The sequence below is a fragment of the Oncorhynchus masou genome, chromosome 1 (genome assembly GCF_036934945.1).
Source record: "Oncorhynchus masou masou isolate Uvic2021 chromosome 1, UVic_Omas_1.1, whole genome shotgun sequence".
In the NCBI taxonomy this organism is placed as follows: domain Eukaryota; kingdom Metazoa; phylum Chordata; class Actinopteri; order Salmoniformes; family Salmonidae; genus Oncorhynchus; species Oncorhynchus masou.
The window spans coordinates 44,270,381-44,282,507 of record NC_088212.1 but is presented as its reverse complement, the minus strand read 5'-3'; the positions used below and the strand labels follow the sequence as shown (position 1 = coordinate 44,282,507).

The following is a 12,127-nucleotide window of genomic DNA, read 5'->3' as shown; positions in this document are numbered from 1 at the left end:
GCCGTTTGTCAACATATTCATAATTATGTGTTTTAGATTTATTCACTCCCTTCTATATTACATACCTTTATTAACTACTTTCCAAGCCTCTCCCTATTTTCCTGTGATATCCGTATTTATTCTTTGCCTTATTGTGCTATTCACTTTATTAAAACCACTTTCTTTCTCTTGTTCTTAGATTTCTCTAAATATTTCTAACGGTCTGTTAAAAGCCCTGAACGACTTGACCACACCCTATTCCCTCCTATGTATGTCCATGTTTGTAACGGTTTTCCTCCTCTTCTTCTGAGGAGTAGGAAGGATCGGACCAATATGCAGCGTAGTACGTGTCCATGTTAATATTTATTTAAACCGAACACAAAACAAAATAACAAGAGAACTAACGAAAACGAAACAGTCCTGTCTGGTACAGAGACAGAAAACAACTTCCCACAACCCATAGTGGGAAAACAGGCTGCCTAAGTATGGTTCTCAATCAGAGACAACGATTGACAGCTGCCTCTGATTGGGAACCATACCAGGCCAAAACCAGAAATAGAAAACATAGAACAAAAACATAGAATGCCCACCCCAACTCACGCCCTGACCAAACTAAAATAGAGAAAACGTTATTTTTGTTTCCATGATTCTTGTACTCGGTCTATTGGTTATTGCCCCATCTCTAGTTTTTTTTTATAATTGTTCTCTCTTTTTGAGTATATTCTTACTTCAAATATTCCAATTTCTATATTTCTCTGAACTCTATATTCTTTTACCTTGAAACACAGTATGCAATTTTCAATGGCCTTACGGGCAATCGCTGATGTCGTCTTGACATTTATTACTATTTCACTATAATGTTCATGTATTTTTTATTTATTTATCCTAACTATTCAAACTTCTAGTATCATATTACTTCAATGGTTATTCATGTACCATTCACACTCCCCTCCTTTAGTGTGGGACTGGGTGCGTCCTCCCTACCAGGTCACACTTTAAGCAACGTTTCGGGAGAGGTGCGTGGCCCTTTCCCCACCAACAGCAGAGAACTTTTACATTCTCTCACGCTTTTCTAAGCAACCTGAAAATTCTGCATTTTTCTGATTCACTTCCTCAACACAGAAAAGGCAGTATTCTAAGCAGTCCCCATTGATCGATTCATATCCTCAATGCAATAGGCGGTATCACAGGATTTCTACCCATCCAAGCAGTCCTTATCGATTGACTTCCTCAACACGATAAGCGGTATCACAGGATTTCTACCCATCCAAGCAGTCCTTATCGATTGACTTCCTCAACACGATAAGCGGTATCACAGGATTTCTACCCATCCAAGCAGTCCTTATCGATTGTCACGATAAGCGGTATCACAGGATTTCTACCCATCCAAGCAGTCCTTATCGATTGACTTCCTCAACACGATAAGCGGTATCACAGGATTTCTATTTCATTTTATTTGACCATGCAGATGGACTGTTGCCACTCCAAACTCGATCAAACAGAACAGTCAACAGGGCAGACAGACAACCTGAACGAGACTGAACACACCCACCCCAGATGAGCAGCTGAGCGAGCTGGATGAATTGAATTGGCTGACTCGGACTGATTGAATAAGATGAAGGGGCTGTGTTTTGTACGCAAACACAAGCATGTCTAAAACAAATAAGTCCAGCCAAACTGAATCAGACAACACAGTCACAACTCAAACAGATTGAACAAACTGGTCAGATGTACCGCCCGAACAAATTAGTGAATAACCCCACTCAACTCAACTTAGCCAGTCAAGCCAGATGAAGCACACAACTCTCCCTCTGCAGTGGTCACACACCAATGAATATACTCTATTTTCACTGTTGCAACCCTCAAAGCCTTTTATCCCGTCATAATTTTGCTTGCATTTCATTTGAACTCAAAAGCTCCCAATATATCTTTGGTTTGGCAAATTTGGAGAGACCCACTTTGTGACCTTCCGCTGAGGCAGGTTTCTGGAGCGAACCACATAATCTCTATACTATAGACACAAGTATAGACACAAAAAAGTATTTAGTCAGCCACCAATTGTGCATGTTCTCCCACTTAAAAAGATGAGAGAGGCCTGTAATTTGCATCATAGGTACACTTCAACTATGACAGACAAAATGAAGAAAAGAAAGCCAGAAAATCACATTGTTGTCACGAATCCCGTTTCCTGAGTCTGTTTTTTGCCCGTGTTCTGTCCCGGAGTGTTTTTTCCGGCGTCCTGGAACGCACCCTGTCTGGTTGCCGGGCAATGTAGCCAGTTGGGAGTTCTGATTACCCGCACCTGTATCCCATCAGCTATCTGCACACCTGGTCCTGATCATCATCTCTCCTCTTCATAAGCCCGGACCTGACATCCATTCCCTGCCGGATCGTTAGCCATGAACAGTATGTCGTGCCATAGTATCAGCCTCAAGTTAGATAGAATTTGTTTTGTTGTTTTTTTACATATTGCTTGCCTTAACCTGTTGAAACTCTAGGGGCGCAATTTCATTTTTGGATGAAAACGTTCCCGTTTTAAACAAGATATTTTGTCACAAAAAGATGCTCGACTATGCATATAATTGCTACTGTTCGAAAGAAAACACTCTGACGTGTCCAGAAATACAAAGATCTTCTCTGTGCGTGCCCTTTAACGTGAGCTTCAGGCAAAACCAAGATGAGATGGCATCCAGGAAATGACAAGGATTTTTGAGGCTCTGTTTGTCATGATCTCCTTATATGGCTGTGAACGCAAGAGGAATGAGTCTGCCCTTTCTGTCGTTTCCCCAAGGTGTCTGCAGCATTGTGACGTATTTGTAGGCAGATCATTGGAAGATTGACCATAAGAGACCACATTTACCACGTGTCCGCCCGGTGTCCTGCGCCGAAATTGGTGCGCAAAAGTCACCTGCCAGTATTTTTCCAAACAATACAGAGAGTAAAGCAAGCTTCCACGAACTGCATGTCAATGAAGAGATATGTGAAAAAACACCTTGAGGACTGATTCCAAACAACGTTTGCCATGTTTCGGTCGATATTATGTAGTTAATCCGGAAAAAGTTTTACGTTGTAGGTGACTGCATTTTCGGTTCGTTTCAGTAGCCAGGCGCAATGTAGAAAACGGAACGATTTCTCATACACACAGACGCTTTCAGGAAACACTGCGCATTTGGTGTGTAACTGAGAGTCTCCTCATTGAAAACATCAGAAGCTCTTCAAAGGTAAATGATTTTATTTATTTGGTTTTTGTGAAAATGTTGCGTGCTACATGTTATTCAAAATGCATTGCTAGCTTTGCATACTCTTACACAAATTAGTCAATTTCTATGGTTCAAAAGCATATTTTGAAAATCTGAGATGACAGTGTTGTTAAGAAAAGGCTAAGCTTGAGAGCAAACGCATTATTTTAATTTTATTTGCGATTTTCAGAAATCGTTAACGTTGCGTTATGCTAATGAGCCTGAGGCTTTAGTCACGATCCCGGATCCGGGATGGGGAGTTTCAAGAGGTTACTTACCTCCATTTGTTCTGTCTTCAGTTACTCACCCGGATCATTTACTCCATTCCCGCCTGGTCGTCGGAGAATTCCGCTACCCCATTGGATCCACCTATTTATTCCCATCAACTCACCACCGCTGCCCGCTACGCCACCTGGATATATCTACCCATTCATATTCACTTGTAAATAAATACTCACCTTCTTCCTACTCTCCTTGTCCTGGTCTGCTTCTGGGTTCGATTTTGAAAGAACGTGACAGAACGATCCGGCCTGTGATGAACCCAGCGGACCTGGACTCCGTTTGCCATACAATTACCCAGCAGGAGAAGATGTTGGGACAACACAACACGGCGCTACACGAGATAGCGGGTTCAATCCGGAACATATCGGATAGATTAACGAGTATCCAGGATCAGCTCAGGTTGCCGGCAGATCATCCACCACCTGTTTCACCCATATCACCTGCCGATTCGGGAGCAGGTTCCTTCCGTGAGCCCAAGGTTCCGACACCGGAGAAGTACGAGGGAGATCTGGGAGGATGCCGTTCATTTCTTTTACAGTGTGGGTTACTTTTTGATCTGCAGCCCTACTCTTATGCCACAGATAAGGCTAGGATAGCTTTTGTTATTGAGCTGCTGCGTGGTAGAGCTCTGGAATGGGCTTCAGCTGTTTGGGAACGACGGGACACATGCATGACGTCATACCAGGGTTTCACGGCAGAGAAAGCTTTTTGACCATCCAGTCCGAGGTAAGGACGCAGCTAAATGTTTGTTCTCTCTTCGCCAAGGAGCTCGCAGTGTGGCAGACTTTGTGATAGAATTCAGGACATTGGCTGTGGAGAGTGGTTGGAATGAGGAATCACTACAAGCTGTTTTTTACCAGGGGTTGTCGGAGCAACTCAAGGACGAGCTGATCTCCTATCCAGAGCCTAGTGACCTAGATAGTTTGGTCACCTTAGCTATTCGGGTAGATAATAGAGTCCGAGAGAGAAGGAGGGAGAAGCAGTGGGAACCATTCGGGTCAGGAAGTGGACCAGAACGGGTTGATCATTTTCCCTCACACGGGATTAGTGAAGGAGTCCTGCCGCCAGATCCTGAACCTATGCAAGTGGGGCGGCACGGGTTAACTAAGGACGAGCGCCAACGTAGACGTGAGACCATCAGCTGCCTCTACTGTGGTAGCTCGGGACATTACATCTCCGTTTGTCCTCAGCGCCCGTTAAACTGCTTGGCTCGTTAAGTTTGGGAGGTTTGTTAGCGAGCCAGTTTCAACCTCTCAAGAGCCCTGTCAGACCTCGTTTTCCTGCTACTCTCATAAATAAGAATCAGAGTTTAGCGATTAACGCTTTCATCGATTCAGGTGCCGATGACAGCTTCATTGATGCCGACTTAGTGGAACAGCTGGGACTTTCCAAGGAGCAATTACCGGAAGCCATTGAAGCAACCACTCTGAACGGCAGTAGTCTGGCACGGATCACTATGAGGACTGAACCGGTTAAGATGTTGTTGTCGGGGAATCATTCAGAGGTTATTTCTTTTTTCATTTTGCCTTCCCCCCATGTTCCTCTGGTTCTTGGATACCACTGGCTAAGAGAACACAATCCTTCGTTCGATTGGGTGACTGGTAAGGTAACTAGTTTGAGCATTGAGTGCCATGCTAACTGCCTCAGGACTGCCTGTTCTCATGCTGTCCCCAGTCGGGTCAGTGAGTCTGCTCCTCCTGATTTGTCCCTGGTCCCTGAAACATATCAGGAGTTGGGTGAGGTGTTCAGTAAGCAGAAAGCTCAGTCACTTCCTCCCCACCGACCTTATGATTGTACAATTAAGCTGTTCCCTGGAGCTGCCTTTCCCAAGGGACGGTTATACAGTATTTCTTGACCTGAGCGGGAAGCTACATAAAGGAGTCTCTTGCTGCAGGTCTCATTCATCCCTCGTCATCACCCCTGGGAGCTGGATTTTTTTTGTGAGTAAGAAGGATGGCTCTCTTCGACCGTGTATTGATTATCGGGGGTTGAATGATATTACGGTCAAGAACAAGTACCCTTTGCCCTTGATGAGCTCCGCTTTCGATTCTTTACAGGGTGCTACTGTGTTTACGACGCTTGATCTACGCAATGCGTATCATCTGGTTCGGATCAAAGAGGGGGACGAGTGGTTGACTGGATTCAATACACCTATGGGACATTTTGAGTACCAGGTGATGCCGTTTGGACTTTCCAACGCTCCAGCAGTGTTCCAAAGTTTGGTGAATGACGTGCTGAGGGATATGATCGGTCTGTTTGTGTTCGTTTACCTGGATGACATCCTGATTTTCTCCAAGGAGCTTTCCAGCCACATCCAGCATGTTAAGCAGGTCCTGCAGCGGTTATTGGAGAACCGTCTGTTTGTGAAGGCAGAGAAGTGTGATTTTCACGCCCACACTACATCCTTCCTCGGGTACATCATCTCCAGGGGTGAGATCAAGATGGACCAAGACAAGGTTCGGGCGGTTCGGGATTGGGCCCGGCCCGGTACGAGATTGCAGCTTCAGAGATTCCTGGGATTTGCAAACTTCTATCGGAGGTTTATCCGTGATTACAGCCGGGTGGCCGCCCCTTTAACTGCTCTGACGTCTTGCACCAGAATTTTCTGTTGGACTCCTGAGGCAGACCGAGCATTTCTGAACTTGAAGAGCCGATTCACCAACGCACCGATTCTCTCTCAACCTGACACTTCCCGTCAGTTTGTTGTTGAGGTGGGCGCGTCTGATGTGGGGGTGGGCGCCATCCTGTCCCAGCGTAGCTCCACTGACGGTAAACTCCACCCCTGCGCCTTCTACTCTTGTCGTCTTTCACCAGCTGAGAGAAACTACGATGTGGGTAACCGGGAGCTTCTCGCTGTGAAGCTTGCCTTGGAGGAGTGGCGTCACTGGTTGGAGGGAGCGGAGCAACCATTTGTGGTCTGGACTGACCACAAGAATCTGGCTTACGTGCAATCGGCTAAACGTCTCAACTCTCGTCAGGCCAGGTGGGCTTTGTTTTTTGGACGCTTCAATTTTTCCCTGACGTTCCGACCTGGGTCGAAGAACGGCAAAGCGGACGCCTTGTCCCGGATGTTCTCCAAGACGGATGAGAGTAGGGCCAAGACTGAGACGATTCTTCCCCAGAACCTTGTCGTGGGAGCCGTTACATGGAGGATTGAGGAGGAGGTGATGGCGGCCCTTCGGACGCAGCCCGGCCCCGGTAACGGTCCACCCGGTCGGTTGTTCATGCCTGAGTCGGTCCGTTCTGCTGTTCTTCAGTGGTCCCACGCCAGCAAGATAGTCCGAGCAACGCCAGGGTGACAAGCTATGGCACTACTGCGCAGACGATTTTGGTGGCCTGCCATGGGAGAAGATACCCGGGGGTTTGTTGCCGCATGTCCTGTTTGTGCTCAGAACAAAAGTACCAATCGGCCCAGCTCTGGGCTTCTTCACCCCCTACCTATTCCTCGGCGACCTTGGTCGCATCTGGCCCTGGAATTTGTCACGGGATTGCCCCCTTCTGTTGGGAACACGGTCATTCTGACCATTGTGGACAGATTCAGCAAGTTTGCTCATTTTGTCCCTCTCTCCAAGCTTCCATCTGCCATGGAGACGTCCGAGATCCTGGTTAGGGAGGTTTTCAGGGTCCACGGATTGCCCAGTGACATTGTTTCTGACCGTGGTCCTCAGTTTACCTCTGCTGTCTGGAGATCCTTCTGTTTGGCCATTGGAGCTACAGTCAGTCTCACTTCTGGATTTCACCCACAATCTAATGGTCAGGCGGAGAGAGCCAACCAGAAGATGGAGTCCACGCTGCGTTGTCTTGTCTCCTCTGATCCCACCTCTTGGTCATCTCAATTACCCTGGGTCGAGTATGCCCATAATACCCTTCCTTCATCTGCCACTGGGATGTCCCCCTTCCAATGCCTGTACGGATACCAACCTCCCTTGTTTCCTTCTCAGGAGAGGGATCTTTCGGTTCCTTCTGTCCAGGCCCACATTCGTCGTTGCCACCAGACCTGGCATCGGGCCAGGAAGGTCCTCCTTAGAGTTTCTGACCGGTATCAGATCCAGGCGAATCGTCGCCGTATTCCTGCTCCCGCTTATACCATCGGAGATAAGGTTTGGTTGGCTACACGGGATCTTCCTCTACGGGCTGAGTCGAGAAAACTGTCACCGAAGTTCATTGGTCCGTTTGTAGTGGAAAGGATCATTAATCCTGTTGTGGTCCGACTCAAGTTGCCTGCTACATTAAGAGTACATCCCACCTTTCATTTCTCCTGCCTCAAGCCGGTTCTCCTCAGTCCTCTGTTGCCCCCTCGTCCTCCTCCTCCTCGGATGATCGGAGGTGGTCCTGTCTACACGGTGCGCCGCATCATGGACTCCAGACGGCGGGGTCGAGGGTTCCAGTATTTAGTGGATTGGGAAGGATATGGTCCTGAGGAGAGGAGTTGGATTCCTCGGTGTCAGATCCTTGATGACCTGCTTCGTGACTTTTACTGCCTCCACCCTGGCGCTCCGGGTAGTCCGCCCGGTGGCGTTCGTCGGAGGGGGGGTACTGTCACGAATCCCGTTTCCTGAGTCTGTTTTTTGCCTGTGTTCTGTCCTGGAGTGTTTTTTCCGGCGTCCTGGAACGCACCCTGTCTGGTTGCCGGGCAATGTAGCCAGTTGGGAGTTCTGATTACCCGCACCTGTATCCCATCAGCTATCTGCACACCTGGTCCTGATCATCATCTCTCTTCATAAGCCCGGACCTGACATCCATTCCCTGCCGGATCGTTAGCCATGAACAGTATGTCGTGCCATAGTATCAGCCTCAAGTTAGATAGAATTTGTTTTGTTGTTTTTTTACATATTGCTTGCCTTAAACTTACCTCCATTTGTTCTGTCTTCAGTTACTCACCCGGATCATTTACCCCATTCCCGCTTGGTCGTCGGAGAATTCCGCTACCCCATTGGATCCACCTATTTACTCCCATCAACTCACCACCGCTGCCCGCTACGCCACCTGGATATATCTACCCATTCATATTCACTTGTAAATAAATACTCACCTTCTTCCTACTCTCCTTGTCCTGGTCTGCTTCTGGGTTCGATTTTGAAAGAACGTGACAATTGTAGGATTTTTAATGAATTTATTTGAAAATTGTGGTGGAAAATAAGTATTTGGTCAATAACAAAAGTTTATCTCAATACTTTGTTATATACCCTTTGTTGGCAATGACAGAGGTCAAACATTTTCTGTAAGTCTTCACAAGGTTTTCACACACTTTTGCTGGTATTTTGGCCCATTCCTCCATGCAGATCTCCTCTAGAGCAGTGATGTTTTGGGGCTGTTGCTGGGCAACACGGACTTTCAACTCCCTCCAAAGATTTTCTATGGGTTGAGATCTGGTGACTGGCTAGGCCACTCCAGGACCTTGAAATGCTTCTTACGAAGCCACTCCATTGCCCGGGCGGTGTGTTTGGGATCATTGGCATGCTGAAAGACCCAGCCACGTTTCATCTTCAATGCCCTTGCTGATGGAAGGAGATTTTCACTCAATCTCACGATACATGGCCCCATTCATTCTTTCCTTTACACGGATCAGTCGTCCTGGTCCCTTTGCAGAAAACCAGCCCCAAAGCATGATGTTCCCACCCCCATGCTTCACAGTAGGTATGGTGTTCTTTCGATGCAACTCAGCATTCTTTGTCCTCCAAACACGTCGAGTTGAGTTTTTACCAAAAAGTTTCATCTGACCATATGACATTCTCCCAATCTTCTTCTGGATCATCCAAATGCTCTCTAGCAAACTTCAGACGGGCCTGGACATGTGCTGGCTTAAGCAGGGGGACACGTCTTGCACTGCAGGATTTGAGTCCCTGGCGGCGTAGTGTGTTACTGATGGTAGGCTTTGTTACTTTGGTCCCAGCTCTCTGCAGGTCATTCACTAGGTCCCCCCGTGTGGTTCTGGGATTTTTGCTCACCGTTCTTGTGATCATTTTGACCCCACGGTGTGAGATCTTACGTGGAACCCCAGATCGAGGGAGATTATCAGTGGTCTTGTATGTCTTCCATTTCCTAATAATTGCTCCCACAGTTGATTTCTTCAAACCAAGCTGCTTACCTATTGCAGATTCAGTCTTCCCAGCCTGGTGCAAGTCTACAATTTTGTTTCTGGTGTCCTTTGACAGCTCTTTGGTCTTGGCCATAGTGGAGTTTGGAGTGTGACTGTTTGAGGTTGTGGACAGGTGTCTTTTAACAAGTTCAAACCGGTGCCATTAATACAGGTAACGAGTGGAGGACAGAGGAGCCTCTTAAAGAAGAAGTTACAGGTCTGTGACAGCCAGAAATCTTGTTTGTTTGTAGGTGACCAAATACTTATTTTCCACCATAATTTGCTAATAAATTCATAAAAAATCCTACAATGTGATTTTCTGGATTTTTTTCTCATTTTGTCTGTCATAGTTGAAGTGTACCTATGATGAAAATTACAGGCCTCTCTCGTCTTTTTAAGTGGGAGAACTTGCACAATTGGTGGCTGACTAAATACGTTTTTGCCCCACTGTATGTTGTGGAACTATTCAGTCAAAACATTGCTCAAATACCGGAGCCTGTGAGTTCAAATAGACTTTTACAAAGTAAAAGTAATACAAAGCAATATAAGCCGAGCTGGTTCATGAAAACAACTAACTTTCCAGCCTTGGCAACCACTTTTTATACAGATTTCATCCTTACGTCACACACATAGTAACTTCTCTTTATGTTAATGACTCATCCCCTCTGGCATTTAGCCACCATTATCTTTTTGCCTTTAACTAATTTGAGTTGTGTTTCATATTTGGACATAGAAACATTAGAGCCATAGCAATGGTACAAAATAAACAGATGTGTCCACTCCCGAGACAGGTGCATGTCCAATGGTGCCCAATGAGCTAGCCACACATACAGAGCGCACCTATTCTGTTGACCACTCCAAGATGAATAATGTTCCAGAAAATTCCCAATAGGCGTAATCATAGCAACAGTAAATATTAGGCCATAGCAACGGTACAAAAATTAACAGACATGTCCACTCCCCAGACAGGTGCATGTCCAATGGTGCCCAATGAGCTAGCCACACATACAGAGCGCACCTATTCTGTTGACCACTCCAAGATGTACAGTTGAAGTCGGAAGTTCACATATACTTAGGTTGGAGTCATTAAAAGTCATTATTCAACCACTCCACAATTGTCTTGTTAATTAACAAACTATAGTTTTGGCAAGTCGGTTAGGACATCTACTTTGTGCATGACACAAGTAATTTCTAGAACAATTGTTTACAGACAGATTATTTCACTGTATCACAATTCCTGTGGGTCAGAAGTTTACATACACTAACTTGACTGTGCCTTTAAACAGCTTGGAAAATTCCAGAAAAGGAAGCTTCATGGCTTTAGAAGCTTCTGATAGGCTAATTGCCATAATTTGTGTATTTCAAGGCCTACCTTTTCAAACTCAGTGCCTCTTCACTTCACATCATGGGAAAATCAAAAAAAATCAGCTTAGACCTCAGAAAAATATTGTAGACGTCCACAAGTCTGGTTCATCCTTGGGAGCAATTTCCAAAAGCCTGAAGGTACAACGTTCATCTGTATAAACAACAGTACTCAAGTATAAGCACCACGCAGCCATCATGCCGTTCAAGAAGGAGACGCATTCTGTCTCCTAGAGATGAAAATACTTTGGTGTGGAAAGTGCAAATCAATCCCAGAACAACGGCAGAGGACCTTGTGAAGATGCTGGAGGAAACAGGTACAAAAGTAGCTATATCCACAGTAAAATGAGTCCTATATCGACATGACCTGAAAGGCTACTCAGCAAGGAAGAAGCCACTGCTCCAAAACCATAAACAAGCCAGACTACGTTTTGCAACTGCACATGTGGACAAATATCATACTTTTTGGAGTAATGTCCTCTGGTCTGATGAAACAAAAATAGAACTGTTTGGCCATAATGACCATTGTTATGTTTGGAGGAAAAAGGGGGAGGCTTGCAAGCCGAAGAACACCATCCCAACCGTGAAGCACAGGGGTGGCAGCATCATGTTGTGGGGGTGCTTTGCTGCAGGAGGGACTGGTGCACTCCAAAAAAATACATGGCATCATGAGTGAGGAAAATTATGTGGATATATTGGAGCAACATCTCAAGACATCAGTCATGAAGTTGAAGCTTGATCGCAAATGGATCTTCCAAATGGACAATCAAATCAAATCAAATTTATTTATATAGCCCTTTGTACATCAGCTGATATCTCAAAGTGCTGTACAGAAACCCAGCCTAAAACCCCAAACAGCAAGCAATGCAGGTGTAGAAGCACGGTGGCTAGGAAAAACTCCCTAGAAAGGCCAAAACCTAGGAAGAAACCTAGAGAGGAACCAGGCTATGTGGGGTGGCCAGTCCTCTTCTGGCTGTGCCGGGTGTAGATTATAACAGAACATGGCCAAGATGTTCAAATGTTCATAAATGACCAGCATGGTCGAATAATAATAAGGCAGAACAGTTGAAACTGGAGCAGCAGCACGGCCAGGTGGACTGGGGACAGCAAGGAGTCATCATGTCAGGTAGTCCTGGGGCATGGTCCTAGGGCTCAGGTCCTCCGAGAGAGAGAAAGAAAGACAATT

The 12,127-nt window shown here is 46.0% G+C and overlaps 1 protein-coding gene across 1 annotated transcript in view; it reads left to right on the top strand.

The window, feature by feature from the left end:
* LOC135545008 (whirlin-like) overlaps positions 1-12,127 on the top strand; it is a 110,304-nt gene that overhangs the window by 43,216 nt on the left and 54,961 nt on the right. The gene's annotated exons all lie outside the window — the stretch shown is intronic.